This window comes from Schistocerca gregaria, chromosome 1 (genome assembly GCF_023897955.1).
Source record: "Schistocerca gregaria isolate iqSchGreg1 chromosome 1, iqSchGreg1.2, whole genome shotgun sequence".
NCBI classification, from domain to species: Eukaryota; Metazoa; Arthropoda; class Insecta; order Orthoptera; family Acrididae; genus Schistocerca; species Schistocerca gregaria.
The window spans coordinates 609864809-609887252 of NC_064920.1; the positions used below are offsets into that span (position 1 = coordinate 609864809).

The 22444-nt window shown below is 45.1% G+C and overlaps 1 protein-coding gene across 3 annotated transcripts in view; it reads right to left on the bottom strand.

Moving 5' to 3' along the window:
- LOC126358824 (DE-cadherin) overlaps window positions 1-22444 on the bottom strand; it is a 564715-nt gene that overhangs the window by 439259 nt on the left and 103012 nt on the right. Inside the window, exon 1 of one of the 3 annotated variants that reach the window (XM_050007584.1) lies at window positions 466-499. The exons of the other annotated variants lie outside the window; for them this stretch is intronic. The gene's annotated coding sequence lies outside the window, so the exon portion shown is untranslated. Of the gene's footprint in view, window positions 1-465; window positions 500-22444 lie in introns of those variants that run through there. 3 annotated transcript variants of the gene reach the window in all.

The window sequence follows — 22444 nt, forward strand, 5'->3', positions numbered from 1 at the left end:
TTTAACTCGCGGAAACACCATGAGGATAAATCAGACACATTCGAGCCCCCAAGGAGGCTCCCCGAATACCAATCGCGACCGGCACTGAAAAAAAAAAGTAATGACTGGGATACGGAGTACCCTCCGTCCCACACGGCAAGGTAGCTTGCCCTTTGTAGATGTAAATATGCATTAAATGTGACGCAGCTACATAAAGGAACTTATAAAATAGAGAGAGAAATAACGTTTTCACTTAGAAAGTGAACAGAAAATTAATGACCAAAGCTATTCAGAGTAAGATTTTCACTTTGCAGCGAAGTGTGAGCTGATATGAAACCTCCTGGCAGATTAAAACTGTGTGCCGTACCGAGACTCGAACTCGGGACCTAATAAGTTCGAGTCTCGGTCCGGCACACAGTTTTATTCTCCCAGGAAGTTTCACACGAAAGTTATTATTTTTATATTAACCATTTTGTCGATACATACCCGTGCAGCATATCGGAGGAAATCTGGATTGGTCACTCACCTGAAACAAAGAAAGATTAATTACATAAGCTTTTTCAGAATCGTAAATAGTGTATCAATCTATAGAAGAGTGTCTTATTTTTATATGAAGCACATTTTTACGTGAGTGCTACCCAACTTCTAGTTCACGCCACTTTAAATGATTGTTGGAGGTAAATCTTGACTATTTAATCAATAGCTCTTAATGCTAGAAAAACCGAGTCAAACCAATTTCTTGAAGACCTGAATTTTAAAAGCTGCAGAGCACACAAGCAAGTTGCAAGTACTACGGTGGAAGGATGCATGGTGCTAATTCAATGTTCAAATCAACATTGTAAGACCACTTCCGACGCCTGTTGGCTACTTGCTTCACGCATAAACAGAAAATCTTACTCCACTCATGAAAACCAATTGACGAATAGATACGATATGGCAGCATCACACACTTCTGGACTTCTACTGAGAACAAATGGCAAGATAAGCGACAATACATTCATAGATCAAATAAAAAACTGTCAGTTTTCTGCGACTGTCTCCTTCGGTGAGAATCACATTCAACCTTTTTATTTCCCCATTCTCCGACGGAGATTACATGTTTTAAGACTGAAAACATACTGTTTCGTAAAATCCAAACTTTACATATAGCCGATACAATGGGAGTCCAGCGCCATCAAGGCAAGACGTCCGGCCGTGGGAGAAGCAGGGGAGGGGGCAAATGCGGTGCTACAGAAGAATGCAAAGGATTACACGGGTACGTCGCGTAAATAATGAGGTATTACATCGGATTTGGAAGAAATTTACGATGCAAGTTTACTGTAAGAACTGTTCGATTTACAGAACATGTTCTCAGTCATCAGGGAGGGGGCATATGGGAGTATGAACTGTAGAGGTAGACCACGGCTTTACAGCAGTTAGGACATTCAAATGGTTATGATTTGCTGTGGTTACACGGAGATGATGAAGCTTCATTCATACGTGTACAGCTACATCAAAATCTTTTCGGACTGAAGACCAGTTTCTACGACGTAAAACTGAAAAGTGTTTTTGGATCGGCACACATCGAAGATATAAATTACATTTGGTTTCTGTTGCATTACACGTATAGGAAGGAGGGAGTGAGGCAGTGTTGCAACATGTACCCCATTGTCACGGAATCAGTGTACTGCGCATGGAGAGGGGGGGGGGGGAAATTTGGAAAGGGGATTAAAATCAAGGGCAAGAAAGTAAAGATTTTGGTGTTAGCAGCTGACATTTTAATCCCGTCAAGACGATAATAAACTCTTGAAGATTGGAGGAACAGACACACTCTTGGAAAGAGTTTATGACATAGGTGTCAACAAGAAGGGCAGTGGAACGCATGCGAATAAAATCCGATGTTTGCGAGGAAATATGACTAGACCGTCTACGATCAGCAAAAACGCCGTATAATTACTCAAAGTCCGCTGAAGACGCCTCAGTGACGAGGTCACACATTTCGAAACAAGTGTTCACAAAGGTGCATCGTCAGTTTATTTATTATGGTCCGTGTCAACAATTTAATTATATCTGCAGCTCGTAATTACTGTTGCACTTAGTACTAGCCACTACAAAGTGGGACACTTTCTTCAGGTTTGTTAAGTTCAGTCGAATTTTCATTCAATCAAGTCATCTTGGGACGTAGCTTTCATCTCTTCGCTTTTACGACGCGGCTACATTTCTCTTTAACCTCTCCGGCATTACGGGAACGTAGCAGCGATGAGAGAAGAACGCCGTCAGTTTAAGTCTGAAGAAGACAATTTCTGGCCAACTATTGTCCGGTCACCGGCGACCCGGTTTACGGCGTGAAACCTGCCAACAGCAAAAACTTAATTAAAAGCTCCCTCGCGACAGATGCAAAGACGAGGAGGAGCAAAATTAATACTGCAATATCCTGCAGCACCGCCCTGTTTCCCAATAACGAAAAGCACTCCTTTCTATTAGCACGCAGAGCTGTTGTAATTAACGAGATAATACTTCCGCTAGAAAGGATGTTGCAGAGGTGTGAGTGAGCATTTCTATTGTTTTGGCACTGCAGACGGAGTGCTTGATAATAGACGAGGAAAGCAACGTTAGTAATTCTCAACAACTACAGGGTTTGGACAAAACTTTGGAAACACGCGAGAAGCGCATCTTCAACATGCACGTATGAGTCAGCAAGGCCTGCAGGTTTCGCTGTTTTATTTCACCGCGAAAGGCAATCGGGCAATGTCTTCAGTACGTTGCAAGTCTCAGTCGTTAGTTCATGATGTAAGAGAGCGTTCGAAAGTGGACCAATCGTTGGTGGGTGCTTCCGAAACCGAGGTAGCCGAAGTGTGTCGTGGTTGAAGAGGAATCGTTTCGAAGCTACGGAAAGTGGAAAACTGTCCTTCACAGCGCGTGCGTGCTGAGTGATCGCGACGGATGGCCAATGGAGAGAATTCTAACGGAAAATAAGAGAACGGCACCTGCAAGGCCGTGCCAGCACGGAAATAACGCCAAGGGAAATCCATAGGCAGGCACTTGCAGGGACAGCTGGAATTCGTCAGCGACGCAAATGTTCGTATGGGGTAACGCGGAGCCGAATCCATAAAACGTGAGCAATGGAGGAAAGTCACTTGGTCGGATGAGTCTTGTGTGACACTCTTTCCAACTTTCGGCAGAGTTTACAAAGGTGAACCCCTGCTGGGGTTCGGTGATGGTATGGTCAGCCACATCTTCGTATTTTATGGGCCGCTTGCTGACTCTGTAAGGGCACATTACTACCAAGGACTATGTGAACATTTGAGCTGATCAGGTCCACCTCGCGGTACAATGTTTGTTCCCAACTGGTGATAGTGTTTCAAGACGAGAGAGCGCTCCTCTTCGCACAGCTCGCATCGTCCCTGACAGGTTTTGTGAGCACGAGGACTGATTGCCGCATATCCACTGGCCATGACAGTCATCATATCTCACTATTATTAAGCCTGTAAGGTCTACTTTGGAGCGAAATGTGTACGTGAACGCTATCCACCACCATCACCTTTACCTCAACTTTCCATTATCTTGCAGGAAGAATGGTATAAGATTACCGTGAAAACTGTACAGGTCTTTATTTATCCATTCCGAGACTGGAAGCTGTTTCAAATGCCAAATTATATCTCTTTGTAACTTTTGCACACCCCTTTATGTGGACATAAGCGGCTGACTGAACGACTATCGCCGAACTGTGGTCAGAACAGAGATGACCATCCAGTGGCGGAACACAGCGATGAGAACAACATGCTCGATTTCAATGGTTTCTTGTCAACCTGTGCTACGCGTGTTTTCTTCTCTCTGGTACTACCTCCTCCAGAATAAAAAAAATTTGCAACTTACAACACCAAAATTTGGTCGCCGGCAGCTGAGGCCTATTGCATGCGTTGCATCTGCCTCCGAAGAGTCCTGACAGTAATTAGTTCCTGACGCCAAATATTTGAATCGATGGCCATTTGAAACGCAGCAGGCCGTCCATCACCCTCATATGGTGCTGCAGAGGCAACGTCACGGACGTTTCTGAAACACCTGCGGTCGTCTTTTGCGGCGCTTTACGCACGCAGAAACATTGTCTCTGCTATATTAAAAATACACCCTAGACACGCCTGACCTCAGATACCGAATTCTTGCGTTATCTCCGATACAGTATCAGCCTTTCTTTTTTCATCGATTAGCACGTTCAAAAACAGGGCTGCCACGTTCACTACATAGAGCCGACTGTAAAAAACTGCTATATGTCTTGTCTGCACTCGTGCCATACGCCACAAAATTCGGATGTCACACATGGCAAATAACGAATGGTGTAACCCATCCCACGACTGTTGTCCACCAGTTATTTCCAACCTTCTACGTAACATTCACGAATAGGAGGGTCACTTCGCGAAATATACATCAGGCTAACTAGGTTGACTCTCTCCGAAATCTAACAAATTCCTCCTCTCTCGTAGCGTCTGTCACGGCGTATTTTCATGACATTTCTCGCTCTTACTAAACGAACCCTTGACGTAAAGCACTGCTCTTGCATGAGCCACCTCTACTGACCCTAGCTGTGGCATGATCTTCGATGAGCAATACCCTGTCTGGCCACATGTGCCTAAAATTCTGCCAATAATTTTCAGTACGGCATGTGTCTCGCTCCACATGCATACTTTTAAAGTTATTTAATGGTTGATCTGTAATCAAACGAACAATGTATTGCCCAAATAAAGGCGGAAGCACATTTTTGTATAGAGGGTCAATTGGCTGTCCACGTACAGAACTCCATTTGATTCTATCTTGAAATCTTTGTGCACTTCGCTACAGTTTTTCTGAAACTGCAACCTGGTGATAGGCTTTTAATCTAATCCAGGATCTGGAAAAAGTCTAGTTATTAGAAATTTAAACCCCTACCTCTCCTCCCCTTGGCGGCCAGATACTGGTGATGACAATGTCTTTCCAAGAACCACTACCTACGAGTTGAGTGTCACCTCATAAGGATGAGTTAGTGTCCTCGGCTACCGAGACATCTGTAGGCGAAAGTTTGTGATTATTATTACAGGGCGTTCAACTGCAAAAAAATGGTTCAAATGGCTCTGAGCACTATGGGATTTAACATCTGTGGTCATCAGTCCCCTAGAACTTAGAACTACTTAAACCTAACTAACCTAAGGACATCACATACATCCATGCCCGAGGCAGGATTCGAACCTCGACCGTAGCAGTCACGCGGTTCCGGACTGAGCGCCTTAACCTCGAGACCACCGCGGTTCAACTGCATTTATCATCAATGCCCTTACTGGGTATCAATATATCAAATTCGTGGTTTAAACGATTCATCAGATTTCTTCAGAAGCTTTGCTCTGTCGACAGAAAAACACTATGTGATCAGAAGTCTCCGGACACCCCCATAAACATACGTTTATCACATTAGGTGCATCGTTCTGCCACCTACGGCCATGTACTCCACATCAGCGACCTCAGTAGTCATTAGACGTCGTCAGAGAGCAGAATGGGGTAATCCGCAGAACTCACGGATTTCGAACGTGGCCAGGTGATTGGGTGTCACTTGTGTCATCCGTATGTACGCGAGACTTCTACACTCCTGAACATCTCTAGGTCCGCTGCTTCCGCTGTGATAGCAAAGTGGAAACGAAGGGACACATACAGCACAAAAGCGCAGAGGCAAACCTCGTCTGCTGACTAACAGAGACCGCCGACAGCTGAAGAGGATAGTAATGTGTAATAGGCAGACATCCATCCACACTATCACACAGACATTCTGAAGTGGGGGACGTGAGAAAACTTCGTGGTCAAGAGGCTGCTTATAAGCCACACATCAAGCCAGTAAATACCAAACGATTCTTCGCTTGGTGCAAGGAGCCTAAATATTGGACAATTGAGCAGTGGGGAAAACGTTGTGTAGAGTGACGAATCACGGTACACAATGTGGCGATCAGATGGCAGGGTGTGGGTATGGCGAATAGCCACTGAACGTCATTTGCCAGCCTGTGTAGCGCCAACGAGGCGATGGTGTTATGGTGTGGTCGTGTTTTTTCATGGGGACGGCTTGCAGCCCTTGTTGTTTTCCGTGGTACTATCACAGCACAGGCCTACACTGATGTTCTAAGCACCTTCTTGATTCCCATTGTTGAAGAGCAATTCGGCGATGGCGACTGCATCTTTCCACACGACTGAGCACATGTTCAATAAGCACGGTTTGTGGCTGAGTGGTTACACGACAGTAGCATCCCTGTAATGGAATGGCCTGCACGGAGTCCTGACCTGAATCCTATATAACACCTTTGGAATCTTTTGGAAAACCGGCTTCGTCCCAGGCCTCACGACCGATATCGATACCTCTCATCAGGGCAGCACTCCGTGAGGATGAGCTGCCATTCCTCAAGAAACCTTCCAGCACCTGATTGAACGTATGCCTGCGAGAGAAGAAGCTCTCAACACGTATTGAATTCCAGCATTACCGATGAAGGGCACCACGAACTTTTAAATCTTTTCAACCAGGTGTCCGAATACTTTTGATCACATACAGTATGTGATTAGCAGATGTTAAGTAACTCCAATAGTTTGCAAAGAATGTGCTAATGACACACTGCCTCTTTGGAGAATGAAGTAACAGGAGCTGAGCCATCCACTGCAAGTTTATTTACTTCCTCTTCCCAACGCTTTAGGTAGGAGGCTAGACATTCCGTCGGCAGTCAGGATGTTGGCTCTCCTGAACTCTTATGTAGTTGTCTATTCAGCAGGTACTGTTCCCGAAGCGAAGATTTAAGCAGGATATACTTTTGAGTTAATCTAGACATAATATTGTCAGCACGTGTGATTTGTTCATATTAAGCGGTTGCGTGGCTGGGTTCTCTCTGCGGCAAGGAGCGCGAGGCGTCCGCCACAAGAGCACGGAGCTAAACCCAACTCGCCGAGTCACGGCTGGCGAGAGAGCCAAGCGCTGCGCTGCGTTTATTATTCATCCGCAGCAAAGGAGGGCGGGGGGAGGGGGGGGGGGGGGCAAGCTGGAGCACCACAGGCACGGCACACACTTTGCGGCCCGTCCTCATTGATTTTTGTACACGCGTGACATACCGGATACAGTGTTTCTGCCTACTGATGTCCTGCGTGCCTCAACTCTTCGTTCAGCAATTATTACTACGCGACACCACTTTTTTTAAGCCAGTGGAACGATGACAACTAGTAGCTACTGACCACTTGCGAGCCGGCCGCGGTGGCCGAGCGGTTCTAGGCGCTTCAGTCCTGAACGGCGCGACTGCAACGGTCGCAGGTTCGAATCCTGCCCCGGGCACGGATGTGTGTGATGTCCTTAGGTTAGTTAGATTATAGTAGTTCTAACTTCTAGGGGACTGATGACCTCAGATGTTAAGTCCCATAGTGCTCAGGGCCATCTGAACCATTTTTTTGACCACTAACGGCCCCCTCCACTGTAATTCCGGCCTTTCCTGACTTTAGGGCTATCGCCGCAGCTCACGCTTCTTGTGAGCTCCATTGTCTGCCTGCTACTTTTAGTTTGTGATTATACAGAGCAGATTTTTTTTTTTTTTTTGGTTGTAAGTTGACAGGTGGCAGCAGTAACAGTGGAGGGTTTGTGAAGCTTCATTGGTGGGGGAGGAAGGGGGGTGGCGAAACACGATGCAGTCGTCGTAGTAATACGGAGACGGAGCGAAGTATCTGACGTCCTAATGGGCACGGTCATTGGCTTTCGGGCCAGGGATGAAACTTTCCGAAACTGTTTGCGTGAAGCCGTGTACGGTAAAATGGTGCTATCCAACACCGGTGCCGCGGCAGCTGCAGTGCACCACGTGTCACAGATCACAGGAATGAACGACGGTTGCGGAGATGGGTAGGGGCGTATAGCCCTATCAGCAGTTTCGTATTACTTCGGCACGATGGCATCCACCAGCAGGACAATGCTACGTGTCACACAGCTCTTACAGTGCGTGCGTGGTTCGAAGAGCACCAGGATGCGTTTACAGCGCTCCCCCGGCCCTGGCCACCAACCCCCCCCCTCCCCCCCCCCCCCCCTCGCATCGCATTTACGGCCGGAGAAGGATCTGCGGAACCACCTCGATCGGGTGGTTCTCTGGACTGACTGACCCTCAAACGAGAAACCTAGAGCAGCTGGCCACGGCAGTCTGCGTAGTTCTTCGTCCCCGTCGCTACCTCCTAGGACCTTACTGACACTCTCCCTAAACATCCACGCAGCAGATGTTGGTTACTCAGCCTTTTGATGGGTGATCACAATGTGACTGGACCGTGTATTACTGATTGACTGATTTGGCCTTGTAACACTAACCAGAACGGCCTTGCTGTGCTGGTACTGCGAACGGCTGAAAGCAAGGGGAAACTACAGCCGTAATTTTTCCCGAGGGCATGCAACTTTACTGTATGGTTCAGTATTTGTATGGAGTGTACCCATGTATGGAAGTGAAACATGCATGACAAATAGCTCGGCCAAGAAGAGAATAGAAGCTTTCGAAATGTCTTGCTACAGAAGAATGTTGAAGATCAGATGGGTACGTCACAAAAATAACGAGGTGTTGAATAGAATTGGGAAAGCGAGAAGTTTGTGGCACAACTTGACTAGAAGAAGGTATCGGTTGGTAGGACATGTTCCGAGGCGTCAAGGGATCACCAATTTCGTGTTGAAGGGCAGCGTGGAGGGTAAAAATCGTTGAGGGACACCAAGAGATGAATACACCAAGCAGATTCAGTAAGATGTAGGTTGCAGTAGGTACTGGGAGATGAAGAGGCTTGCACAGAATAGAGTAGCATGGAGAGCTGCATCAAACAAATCTTAGGACTGAAGACCACCACAACAACAACAACAACTATAAAGCCGGGACCAGCCGCACAGTCCATGAATGCAGCGTCTTAGACAGCTCGGCTATTCCCGACCGGCGAGTGCAGTAGGTAACAGAGCTTAAAATTCCATTACGAAAATAATGGTCGTATGGAAACGTTTGTGTAATTGTCACCCGATACCGTCGCACGATTTTAATTAAGGTTTTGCGTTTCCCTCGTCATGGCGACTCGACGCACTTCGTTAGAAGAGTGGTCCTCGGCCTCACAACAAGTTACTTTTAAATGTTACGGTCGACTGCAGCGTACAACTTAATTTTTTTAAAGTGTCTGCCATTCATATTAATTCAGTTCATAGACAAGTTACGGATGGTTAACAGACACTATCTAAAGCAGTCGCTCAAAAATATAAAGCACAAATAACCGATAAGCCAAGCATTAATTCGGCTGAGATATGCGAAACGGAAGTATATAGATGGGAAGAGGAATCTCCCGCACGCTTCCGCTGACAGTAGGAGGCGTCAACGAGGTTCTGCGTTCCTGAAATTCCGGTGCTAGTAATTTGTGGGCATGCGTGTTGCGGAAACAACGAATGGCCCCCACAGCACCGTTAATGGCCTCAGCAGTATACATAAATACCGTAGAACACGCGGATACTGAATGTGCGTTAACGCTACTGTCCGCACAGCAACCAGCAGATTTGACGCGCCGGTGGTACTCTATCGATAATCGTTTACACGTATTTTGCGATATTTTCCATTACTTCATCGAACCACTCGTACGCCGTTAAGTTGAAACAGCTATTGCTTCCAATCGTTAGTTCGACTGGTGCAATACGACTATGTTTTACTCTATCCTCCCACATTGTAGATATTTTTTGTAAGGGGCGATGTCCTTCCGCTTGCAGGTCACTTATAAACCCCTAGTACTGTGTAGAACTTATTATTCAGTCTCTCGTGATACACGAAAACCACATTTTATTTTGGACACGACTTTCTGACTAGTGGTTGTAAATCTACAGCACACACTATTCAGAATGGTTCAAAAGAGTTGGCGGGAGTTTTAGTCTGCACGCACAACTTTCAACTGGGAACCTGTATGCCCAGGGCCGAAACGCTGCTGAGTTATTTCTTCTCTTCTTTGTAGGACGTTGAATGGAAGAGGGCTTTAGAATGCAAAAATGCTGAAGTCATAAGCACCCAAGTCATGTATTAAAATTGACCTTTTCGTGGTTCTTAAGGTTAGCTGACAGTGGTGCCTAAACGGCATTAATAGGTGGGTAAGGTATTATGATTAAGTACAGTTAATCTCGAACGACGATTAGAAAGCAAATAAACATAGCAGGAAGATAAACTGAACTACTGCAGCGACCCTCCTTTTAAGAAACGGTACGACACAATTTTATATGAGAACAAGCGTCCACGGCCGCAAGTTAAATCTCTTTCGCCGCGCGTACCATTAAAACGTTTAAGGTTAACTGATACTGGGTTAGAAAGTGTCACACAGTCAGTGACTCGGTACACTGAAGTCGCTGCTTAGCAGACGCCCATTATGTAGTCTAGCTAAAATTATTCAGTCTCTACGAGATGGACGAGGGGAAGTCACACAAGCTGTGGCGAGTCTTTAATCTCCCAGAGCTTGTTCTCATGGTGACGTTTCCACGTAAAGCAGCAACTCGGTAAACGCCGGAATGTTCATTTACGCATACTTCATCGTGTCTCTGATCTGTTTAACATTTCCTCTGCTCTGCGCCTATGAACACGCTAAATTGTTAGCAACTTACGTGATAGTAATGACAGTTTTTTGGGTGTTCCAACGAGTTGTTGATTCCAGTTTTCTGCGAACCGGTAGTCTCGTTCAGATGTGTACTCTGGTCGGCTCCCAAACGACGAGTACACGCAGTACCACTACCAGTAGCACCTGATCTACACATCTGATTCGACTGTCTAAACAGAGTGCAGAAAAACCTCAACACCCCAAAACAACATTATTAAGTCACATCGACATGCAAAGTTCAGTGAAGTTACACTCTGGACGAAAGTACAGTACGAAATCTGTTCGAACACACAGCTCCACCTCATGCAACGAGCGGTCCCAGATTTTCCGCTACCGCGGTGAACCCGGCGGATGTCAGTTCGAACATGTTTAAGTTGTTCCACTCCAGTTCCTTGTAAACTCGCCATGCAAATAACGAAGAGGACAAGATGAAGTTGCGTCTAAAGTGCCGTTCTCAAGGTGGAATACAATTTTACGCATTTAACGTTTAACGTAGAAAACTACTGTTTGTTATACTATTTAAAACGTCTCTTTTTTTTTACGAAATCTCGTTTAGGTATAATGGCACCTCCGCAAACAAATTTTACTCAAACTGAGTGTGCAATGTTGCTAACCATGTCGGTAGATGAAAAAAATGTGAGGGGTTCCACGATTCAACCTTTCGTCTCGTGCCAAATGTGATAACCAGTCATATTTTGAAAGTAGAATCAATTACCGCTAAAGGCTATCATCATAAGCTGGAATTTCTGTGCGTTTAAAAAGAGCACTGCCGATGAGAAAATCAAACAAAAAAATAGGGACGTCCCATAAATGAATAGAAAATAGACAAAAAGTGAAGCGAGACGCAGATTACGGCATGTGTATTTTTGGTGTTACACTAGAATCTTAATGTAGTCATGTCATTTGACAATTATATAGACTATGTCTTTTATAGGTGTCATGGTGTCATGTAGGAAACATCCCTAGTCTTTGAATTGTGTCTCGTTCTGTTACCTAAGATATCACGATTATTTACATTCATGTGCAACGTCATTGTTCCTTATATAGTTACTATTCAGTTCTGAAGGGTTAAGATCGGGCTGTCCTTTGATGTTTTAATATCAGTATTGTTTGAATCTGGCTGCTTTTTATTACGAATGCGTCTGTCTTACTGCATGATGTTCACCATTGATACTCGTCAACTGCAACGATCGGAACGGGAGGTTACTTAGAAAGCACTAAAATTATCACCGTTACAATGTTGTAAAGTCGATTCTAATGTATGTGCATTTTATCAATGGAGAAAGCTCTATGTTGTCGGCTGTAACATTTTTAAACTGTATATTCCTACGTTATAAATTTTCTGAGGCAGTTTCTTTTTCCGCTGTTTTACAGATTTGAACTACTTATCTTCATGCAATTGTCCAATGTAAACTGCGGTCTAGACAGTGAGTTTCTACATGATTTTTTTAAAAAAAATTAATAACAATGTAATTTAGTCGCTGTCACGTCCTGATGCGGTGTTTCTGAACTGGACTACGATTTCCTACTAGAAAATTGTTTTATAAACAACGGAGTCAACATCACGTTTTATTTATCGTTATTGCTCGTTTCGATTGTACTGGGCCATCTTTAGATTTAACACTAGAATAGAGAGAAATATGAGTATTTTATTTATTCCCTTGCGTCTAAACTATTTACACTAAGAACCAAAATGTACCAGCAGACGTTAATAACTATCTCTAAGTAGAAACGGAGATCAAGAAACTCAATAAGGCTATAAAATTAAACAGAACGTCCTAGAGCCTACCTACATGACCTGGTAGATTCGCGCATTTGTCTTGTGTATAAGGAGCATTCAAATTAAACCCGGCAACAATTTTACTAACTCAAAAATGTAGTTATACACAGTACACATACTCAAAAACAGACGCCGAAACTGTTCGCACATTTATCCCATTGCGACACTAGCCGGTCAATTCCATCCTTGAAGAAGCTAGTAGGCTGCTGTCGGATCCAGGCTTGGACCCAGTCACACACTTCGTCGTCCGTTGCGAATCGACGTCCGCGAATAGCTTGCTTCAGGCGTCCAAAACACTTGAAAGTCACACAGTGAAAGGTCGGGACTGTACGGTGGATGTTCCGTTCCGGCGGTATGATGACACGTTGAGCCCGTCCAGGAGGTCCATCCGTCCTCCAGTGACTTGCGCCTCTCAAGGAACCGCCTGCGCCATTCCACAACACTTTAACGACTCAAGACTATACTCACCGTACATAACCTTCATCCGTCGATACATTTCACGGCCTTCAACTCCCTCTGCCTCCAAAAATCAATCACTCCTCGTTGTTCTTGCTTACTCGCCTGAATGTTGGGTGGTGGACGATAACTTGAGTGACCTTCTCTTCGGCGTGAAACCACACTGGCGCTACGCAAAATCAAACGGTGCGTACGCGTCGCGTCAGTCTGTACGAATAGATGGCGCCACCCTACTCGCAGTTATGTGGCGCCAACTTACGTGGAAGGCAAAGGTAGACGCACTTATGAGGTTTCATTCGAATGAATCTCGTACATAGCTTACATGACAGGGAATAACGTAAGTATTTATTTCTGTTTATTGTAGTGTTACATCAAACGATGCCCTAATTCGACCGAAACAGTTAAATATCGCCGACTTCACCGGCAACAAAAACAACTACACCAATTTCTGCGCAACGTACTGTATCTCACTGAACGGTAAGACCACGGAAATAAGATCTACGATGTAAAAAAAACTACAGAATGTACGCTGTAGCAGAGTCCGAAAGGCATCGCACAATACCGATCTCCTTCGCCTGCAAACGATAACGTTCCTGCTTACATCTATTATACAGAAACTGGGCTACGGGTTATTATTGTATTGCTTCGATATTCTCTCTGAGCGGTACAGGAATAGTATCTGAACGGTACAAGAATAGTATTTAATAACTGGGTCGTGTTGGATGGGGAATCTTATTTCCGTCCTCACTGGAATTAAACTGTCTTCGTGTTGCAGCGCCGGCAAAGGTCACGCTGTCTGGCTCAAGTAACAGAATTCTATCGGTCTGGGAAGAAGAGGAGGTGCAGTGAAGGGGTTGGGGGTGCGAGGGAACCAGGCTGGGGTGGGGGGAGCGCCCCTCGTCCGGCGCTCACGCAATGTGTAAACATATCCTTCAAATACACAATGCTGGTTTATATTGATGAGGGGCTCATCAATATGTAAGTAAACTTCTGTAGCTGTCCCTGAAGTGCTTTAATAACAATCTGTAGAACGTATCCCCGAGACGAAAAGCTATGGAGGTGGAGCTGATGGGCAGGCGCCTTGGATATTTATTTCGATAGTAGAGCGTCGTGAACGTCTTACTTCACCTGAAGACAATTTTTCGTTCTTTTACCAAATGTGTGTATGGGCGTGGGGGGGGGGGGGGGGGAGGGGTTGGGAAGGGAGTGAGGCAGGGTTGTAGCCTCTCCCCGATGCTATTCAATCTGTACATTCAGCAAGCAGTAAAGGAGACAAAAAGTTCGGAGTAGGTATTAAAATCCATGGAGAATAAATAAAAATGAACGGAATGGACAGCGCCTTGAAAGGAGGGTATAAGATGAGCACCAACAAAAGTAAAACGAGGATAATGGAATGTAGTCTAATAAATCGGGTGATGCTGAGGGAATTAGATTAGGAAATGAGACGCTTAAAGTAGTAAAGGAGTTTTGCTACTTGGGGAGCAAAATAACTGATGATGGTCGAAGTAGAGGGGATGTAAAATGTAGACTGGCAATGGCAAGGAAAGCGTTTCTGAAGAAGAGAAATTTGTTAACATCGAGTATTGATTTAAGTGTCAGGAAGTCGTTTCTGGAAGTATTTTTTGGAGTGTAGTCACGTATGGAAGTGAATCATGGACGATAAGTAGTTTACACAGAAAGAGAATAGAAGCTTTCGAAATGTGGTGCTACAGAAGACCGCTGAAGATTAGATGTGTAGATCACGTAACTACTGAGGCGGTATTGAACGAATTGGGGAGATGAGTTTGTGGCTCAACTTGACCAGAAGAAGGGATCGTTGGTAGGATTTGTTCTGAGGCATCAAGCGATCACCAATTTAGTACTGGAGGGTAAAAATCGTAGAGGGAGACCAAGAGATGAATACACGAAACAGATTCAGAAGGATGTAGGCTTCAGTAGGTACTGCGAGATGTAGGTTGCACAAGATAGAGTAGCATGGAGAGCTGCATCAAACCAGTCTCAGGACTGAAGACCACAACAAATAACAACAAGAACGACGACTACAACAACGTGTATGCCGGGGAGGGGGGGGGGGGGCACCAACGTAAGTCTCTGCGTGTAATTTTAATGTTTCTCCTAGTTACTAAACGACAGATTGACAACATACCTACATTCCTGTTACATAATTATAAAACATCTCTAGCTGCCTCAATTTGTTACTGCGAGCCTTCTTTTTTCCCCTGCCTACCTCCGTTACACAGCCAAATGCACAAGAGCATATTCTCTCCGTGGATTGTATGTGGCATATTGAAAACCGACTGACAGCTCACGAGATTGTCTACAATATGTTCCTTATAATAATGCTGCCCAACTGTAAATATGGAGAAACACTGATGTCGCACCAAATAACCAACAAAATTACCTTCAGAAATGGGCTGTCAAACGAAGAAAAAAAGGAAGAAAAAACAAAGAGATTATTAACGAACAACGGAGGAGAACTTAACACCACGACGCACGTGACCGCCGCACACCTGTGCACCAGGCTACGGGCAGGCGGCTGCCACACGTGAAGCTGAGACATGGTGTGAAGAGGCGGTACAAGGCAGCCGCGAGCGAAAACTAGCGACCGTCGTACTGCGGTCGTAATTGAACCTAAAAAAACTACTTAAACTGAAGCGGTTTGTTGTCTGATTCAGCTATGCCTCAGTTGCGGGTGTCCTGTTAACCAAATTTTATGTTTTCAATTTTATTGTACCATCTGAAACACACAGCTCTCTCTTCGTACGTTAAACCGCAACCACTGCGTCATACGAATATCGCACGGGGAGCTGTATTTAGCAGTAGGGAAGGATTCTCGTAGCGTAAGGGGAATTCGTTCCGTGACAGCGTGACAAACGACTTCCACGTACTGGGTGCGATAGCCTCTGTGTCACCACAAATGAGATGTCGCTCTCTGGTGTAATGGGACTATTACAATGGCGCATCACTGCTTTCGCTGCCAACTAACATTCCGACCGCAGCTATTAGCTACGTCCTAGTTTAAGGGTCGTCGTAATGCAGTAACACAAACAACTTTCTTTCATGCATCAGATGTGTTTTGCCTGTTTTAGATGCCGCAAGTTACAACAGCAATTACAGAGTTTTACAGCTGTATTCCACACTTATAATTCGCACGTCGCAGTCCTGCTGCCTTCACAGACGGTACGCGGAAAGGAAGACTAACAGTACCTCTCAGACGAGCACAAACATTTCTTGTCTCCATCCTCGTGAACATCACACGTCATGAAACTGTGGGAAAATATTACTTTCCTTAAGGCTTATTGTAATGTTTGCAGTATCAGCATCCAGAATATCGGTGTCTGGTTTGCCTGCCAGCTTATCTCAGGAAAGGATACAACGGATTATGACACCCTTTCCAATCGTGAAAGTACATGCATCCAGGTTAAAGGGGGTGCAAAGTCATACTGGAAAGTGTGCTCATAGTGCGAAATCTCTTAAATCTGACTCGATTCATGACCACTGAAATATTACACAGTTTCCCAACCCGTGAACTTATATTAAGTTTCATTCTTCCCTTCTTGATGCTTCTTCCATTTTAGGCTCGGGCAAAGTAGCGCCAGGGCAAAGTAGCGCCACTAAGTGTGGCTGTATGACATAAATATTTATCAGACTACACAAAAGGTTTGACGTTCAATTTTCAGTTGATCGTGGAATGTCTCCCGTACAATGTAGCCTCTTTCACTTCTAGGAACGATTCGTTTAATCGGTAGGGGGGGGGGGGGGGGAAAACTGTCCTGCGATTCGGAAGCCATGCTGAACGGTAGGTCCCACTGTGTAACTGAATTCACAAAGCAGAAGAAGGCAAAACATTTCATCTAGAACCGGGAAAGGACTATTAAACCATTTGATGTTCAAACATTTAGGCTCAGGAGAGTTATCTTTTGTCACGATGGACAATGGAAAAAATAATCACCATTTTTTAAAAAATTCTACGCGTATGCGTATTTCTCGCGTGTTCACTAGTTGCAGAGTTCTATACGGGAAAAGACGCAAAGAGACAGCACGTACAATGTGCACTTTAAACTTTTCAGTTCTGTCGTAGCTGACGGATTCAACGGAAGAAATGTTCCGCGCGACACCGTACACCCGGCCCAAGGTTGGCAACGTAATGCATCGCGAGCACAGACCCACCTTACCCCACCTGCGTCATGGGTCCGCCAGTCCTGCCTTGCTCTGCTCTCAGCCTAGAGTTTCATTGAGAATGACAATGGGTCAGAGTGTGGAACATCAACCTACTCTGCAGGTAATATTTACTAACACCGTCGTCAAATGGTAACAATCCTTATCTAATCATTTAGAAAATCCTATCTGACAAATTGGGAAAGAATGAATAGACGCTTAATCTATTGTGGAACGCGTGGAGTTGTACCGCTGAGGGAATTTCAGAAACATTTTAGAGCGCTGGACTTTGTTTCCCTAGTGAAAAGTGAAGCGCACCGTGAAGCTCCTTTTTCCCTTCAAAATGCAATATGTATTATCAACTTCCGCGGGAAAACATCAAAAGCAGAGATGTCAGACTGTGGCATGCAACAACTAGTTGTCTTTCCCGCCGCTTACGTACAGGGTAGTGTACACAAAATAAGGTAAAACCAAAAACACATTACAGTAAACCAAATGAAATTCAAAACAGATGAAAGTAGTCTCGTATAAACACAGGCTCTGCATAGTTTCCAAGGGAATTTTATACCATTGTTCCCGCAAAACAGTGGCAAGTCCAGGTAACGATGATGAGGGTGGAGGGCTATCACACACCCTTCTCTCCAAAGTACACCGCATAGTTCTAATAATATTGAGATCTGCTGACTGTGGTGGTCAGGAAGTATGTGTCAATTCATCCTACTGAACATCCTGGCTTGCAACACCTTATAACCACTGGGTAATGAACAATGTACCACGGAATAGACATGATCAGCCAAAATGGTCACAATCTTCGGCAGTGATGTGACCTCGTGGAGTGACCAAGAGGTCCACGGGATACCACAGTATGGCTGCCCAAATCGTCGCCGTATCCCCGCCTTTGTACATAATCTCGGCGAGGTTGGAAATAAATACCTTACTTCCATTGCTTGTTTTATAGCTTCGGCACCACGTTTTCTTTTTAGGTGCATTTCATCACTGCTAAGTGAGAAACACATACAGGGCGGGCGGTTAGTTTTCGATGTCTCTTCACTGTTGTTACTGGGTAGTGAGCACCAGGTATGCTTGACTAGGCTGGGGAAAAATGTCGGACACGACGCTAGTTACGTCTTCATCTGTACTACACAAGCCACTGTATGCGTTTTGGTAGAGGACATTCGGTGTACCCATGACCCCCCCCCCCCCCCGTTTGCTCTTCTAGTAGCAAACGGTCCGAGGAGAGAAAGACTGTTGTTTGTTTCCGTGTTATCTCAAATGTGCCTTACTTTCCTTGAAGGTCTTTTCGTGAGATATGTTGAGAAATTTAGGGAATTTTGTGATTTCTTGTACTGCAGTAGTCCGATTCTCGCGTATTTATCGTTGAAGTGACTGAACGTCTCGCAGAAGTATCTGTACACTGTTGACCATCTCTATGTTTAATCTGTCGTTAGTGGTCAACCAAGTTACATGTTTTGCTAGTATCGGCGGCTATTTATTTGACGAAAACGACGAGTTCTTTTGACATCTCAGCATAAAGCGATGTTGGCGTATCAAGCGACTCTTGATACGAATTTTTGTCGCCCGATGTTTTGAGTATAGAACTTATTACAGAAAAATTTGTTCCAAAACTGTTGAATTTCCAACAAAAAAAACGGAAAGTGGCAGTCGCTAGATGGAGCCTACAATGCTGTAGAAATACTAATATAACGTCAAAAATATGGTTCAGCACTCCTAACGGAAGCTAGACAATTACGGTCAAATGCGAATGTTATGCTGGCTGTGTTCTTTGACTGACTATGTAGTGGACCCTCAGTCCGTGCATAAACGCCAAACATCAATAACAACCACTTACTAGTTCTACCACATTTGCTTGAAGCAATCGGAAGTAATCAGAAAAAACTGCCTTGTGGCGAAATGATGAATTTTTCATCGCGATAATACACCTGCTAACACTTCGTTTCTTGTTCGTCAATTTTTAGTCAAAATCTACACTAATGGTACACCAGCCCATCGCCAGACGTCGCTCCATGTGACCTTTCCCAGAAGTAAAGGTTAAAGGGCCTTCGTTTTGAAAGGCTACACGAGATTTTTCAAAAAGCATCGCTGAGCCACCGAAATGCTATCCGAAAGATCGACGTCCGGAAGTGTTACGGGGAGTGACAAAAGCAAGTTAAAGTAATTCAAGGGGACTACGTAAAAGTGTGTAATATTGATTTAGAGAAATTCTTATCAAAACATTATGTATTTTTTTTGGACAATAAGCTACTAGACTCTTCTGGGAACGTGCGCTCTCTGCTACACCTTGATTCGGAACGCCTCTGCTGCAGCGTCCGCCATTGGAGTTAAACGGGCATCCCGTTAGGCTTGCACGCTAATAAACGAACCTTCCCTGAATCTGCTCTCTTCGCTCTACCCTGAATCTGCCTGGTACGTACGGTCCTATCGTTTAAGTTTAGTACTATACTTCTTCAAGATTCTTCCTTAATGAGTCTGTCTATATGCCTTTCCGAAGATGAGTCTTAAGTTTTTGCTGCTCTTTTGACCTCTCCGTATTTAATGGACGTGGTTACTAACAGTGATGTTTATTAATCGTTTAGTCAACCAATAACGCCTCTTTTTGCTGATTTGCAGGCAATACGGTACATCCATGCGTTCATCAATGGAATCCCAAAACAACCAAGATGCAACTGAGGAATTGCATCCTGCTTCACTCAACTATTGCGCCAGACACGATCACTTAAATAAAACAGTAATGGACAAGGCAGTAATGGCACTGCTCAACTACAGCAATAAGTAAACTCGACATAAATGTTGTATCGCGATCTCTAAACACTGTTTACGAAATCTCACTAATTTTATTTTGCGTGAATGGAATAGTTTTCCCTCCTTTACGGTCCTTGCCTACGAGACTAACACTCATCGGAGCCCAAATTTTTCCATTGAGACGTCTGCGACGGGAGTGTCGCTTGAGACGGCGCGTCATCTTCGAGAAATAAAAATTCAGTTGGTGGTAGCGTTAGGAAATATGGTATTACCCCCGCGGTCGAGTGGGTCATGAAGGCGACACTTAGGGGCGCCTACGAGGGCCATCGACTGGGGCGAGGGCAGACAGCCACAAAAACAGACGCACCCGAGCGCGCAGCACGCGAGGGCCCGGGCTCATATTTCTCGCGAACGGCGCGAGACGGGGCAGTTAGTTTAAATTTATTATGAGCGCCGGGATTGGAAGCGCTCAGTCACAAGCTGTCCGGGTCGGGGTATCGGCCGGTGGCTCCTGCGCCTCCGCCTCCGCCTCCGCCCCGCTCTTCCCCCGGCAGGCCATTAATCGGCGTCAGCGCCGGGTCGCGGGTTATCACGCGTCTGACAGCCGCCCGGGCCCGGGCCCTGCCGCCGCGTCACTGCCACACAGACTTAGCACCAGCACAGTCCTTAGTTTTGAGCGAGGGCCCAACGCCTTCTGCAGGTGCTGGTTTTATTCTCTATTGCGTGGCATAATCGTGTAAGGAAACAATCTCAGCTCTACTGGCCACTTAAAAACGCAAATTTTTCTCTACGTTAAGATTCGTTTGACCACGGAGAGCGAGTTACTGTGGTGCAGGATGGGGAGTGGAAACGGCGTAAGTCGAAGGGGGAGGAGACTCTAGTCTGAGACTTCTAAACGGCATGGTTACAACCGCCGTTGTAGAGGATCAACTACACTGAAGAGCCAAACAAACTGGTATACTTGCCTGATATGTAGCGCCCCCGCGAGCACGCACAAGTGCCGCAATACGACGTGGCATGGACTTGACTTAAGCCTGAAGTAGTGCTGGAGGGAACTGACACCATGAATCCTGCAGGGCTGTCCACAAATCCGAAAGAAGAGAGCGCGTGGAAATCTCTTTTGAACGTCTGGGCAATTTAGTGGACAACGGAAGTGTTTAAAGTGTACCTGGAGATACTGTGTAACAATTCTGGGGCTGTGAGCTGTCGCTCTGTTCGGCTGGAATTGGCCAAGTCCGTCGGAATGCGCAACGGAAATGAATGGAGGCAGGTGATCATCCAGGATGCTTACGTACGTGTCCCGGCGGTCCCATATCACTCCAACTGCACACGCCCCACACCATTACAGAGCCTCCACCACCTTGAACAGTTCCCTACTGACACACAGGGTCCATGGACTCATGATGTTGTCCCACTACCCGCACAGTGCACCAGCTCGATACAATTTGAAGCGAGACTCGTCCGACCAGGCAACATGCTTATAGTCATCAACAGTTCAGTGTCAGTGTTGACCGGCCCAGGCGAGGAGTAAAGCTTTGTATCGTGCTATCAGTGTACACTAGTGGGCCTTTGGCTCTGGAAGTCCACATCGATGTTGTTTCGTTGAATGGTACGCACGCCGACATTGTTGATGGTCAAACATTGAGATCTGCAGTAGTTTTTGCAAGGGTTGCACCTTTGACACGGTGAAAGAATGTTTTCAGTCGTCGTTAGTCCTATTCTCGCAGGATCTTTTTCCGGCTGTAGCGATGTCAGAGAGATGATGTTTTAGCGCATTCCTGATATTCATGGAACACTGGTGAAATGGTCGTACAGGAAAATCCCACTTCATCGCTACATCGGTAGTCTGCGCCCTATCGCTCGTCCGCCGACCACAGCACCACGTTCAAACTCACTTGAACTTTGATAACCTGCCATTATAGCAGGAATAACAGATCAAACAATGGCGCCGGACACTTGTTGTCTTATATAGGCGTTGTCAACCGCAACGCCGTATTCTGCCTGTTTACATATCTCCGTAGTTGAATACGCATGCCTATACCAAGCTTCAGCGTAAATTCTTAGTGAGAATTTTGTTTCTTTTTGAAATATTGATCTTGACACAATAGCCCACATACAGACATTAAGAGGCATTAAAATACTTGCTGACATTAACACAGTGGTTGGTTGCTTCTCAATATACTAAAATCGATAATAAAGAAAACACTGGAATTTCCTTAGAACCATAAAAATATTCATTCACTTTCATTTGGATCCCCGTTCACTACAAACACCAGGGAAATGGCCGTCAAAACCATACCCTTTCACTATAAACACCAGGAAAATAATTGACAAAAACCTCCGAAAGTATTTGAGATCCCTTCATTTTACTTCCGTTTTCTGAATGGACTATTTGAAATATCAAGGTACAATCTAAATGCTACGTAAGTGAAACCAACATGGTGACAGTCAAGTGTAATAGAATGTTCATTGGCTCCAACACCTAAACAGAATAAGCAGTTAAAATGAATCACAGCTAACAGCATGTGCAGACAGGGTGTAGATTACTAGTTATGTCGACATTCCTCCGCAACGGATGGAGCGCGGAACACTTTAAAATTCGGAATCTGTCTGCAGTGTGTTAAAATTGCTTAAATACAAACACAAGACCAATGTAAAATTGATATTAAAAGAGACATGGGCATGTCTGTGAAAGTTATAAAACTACATGCAACGTGA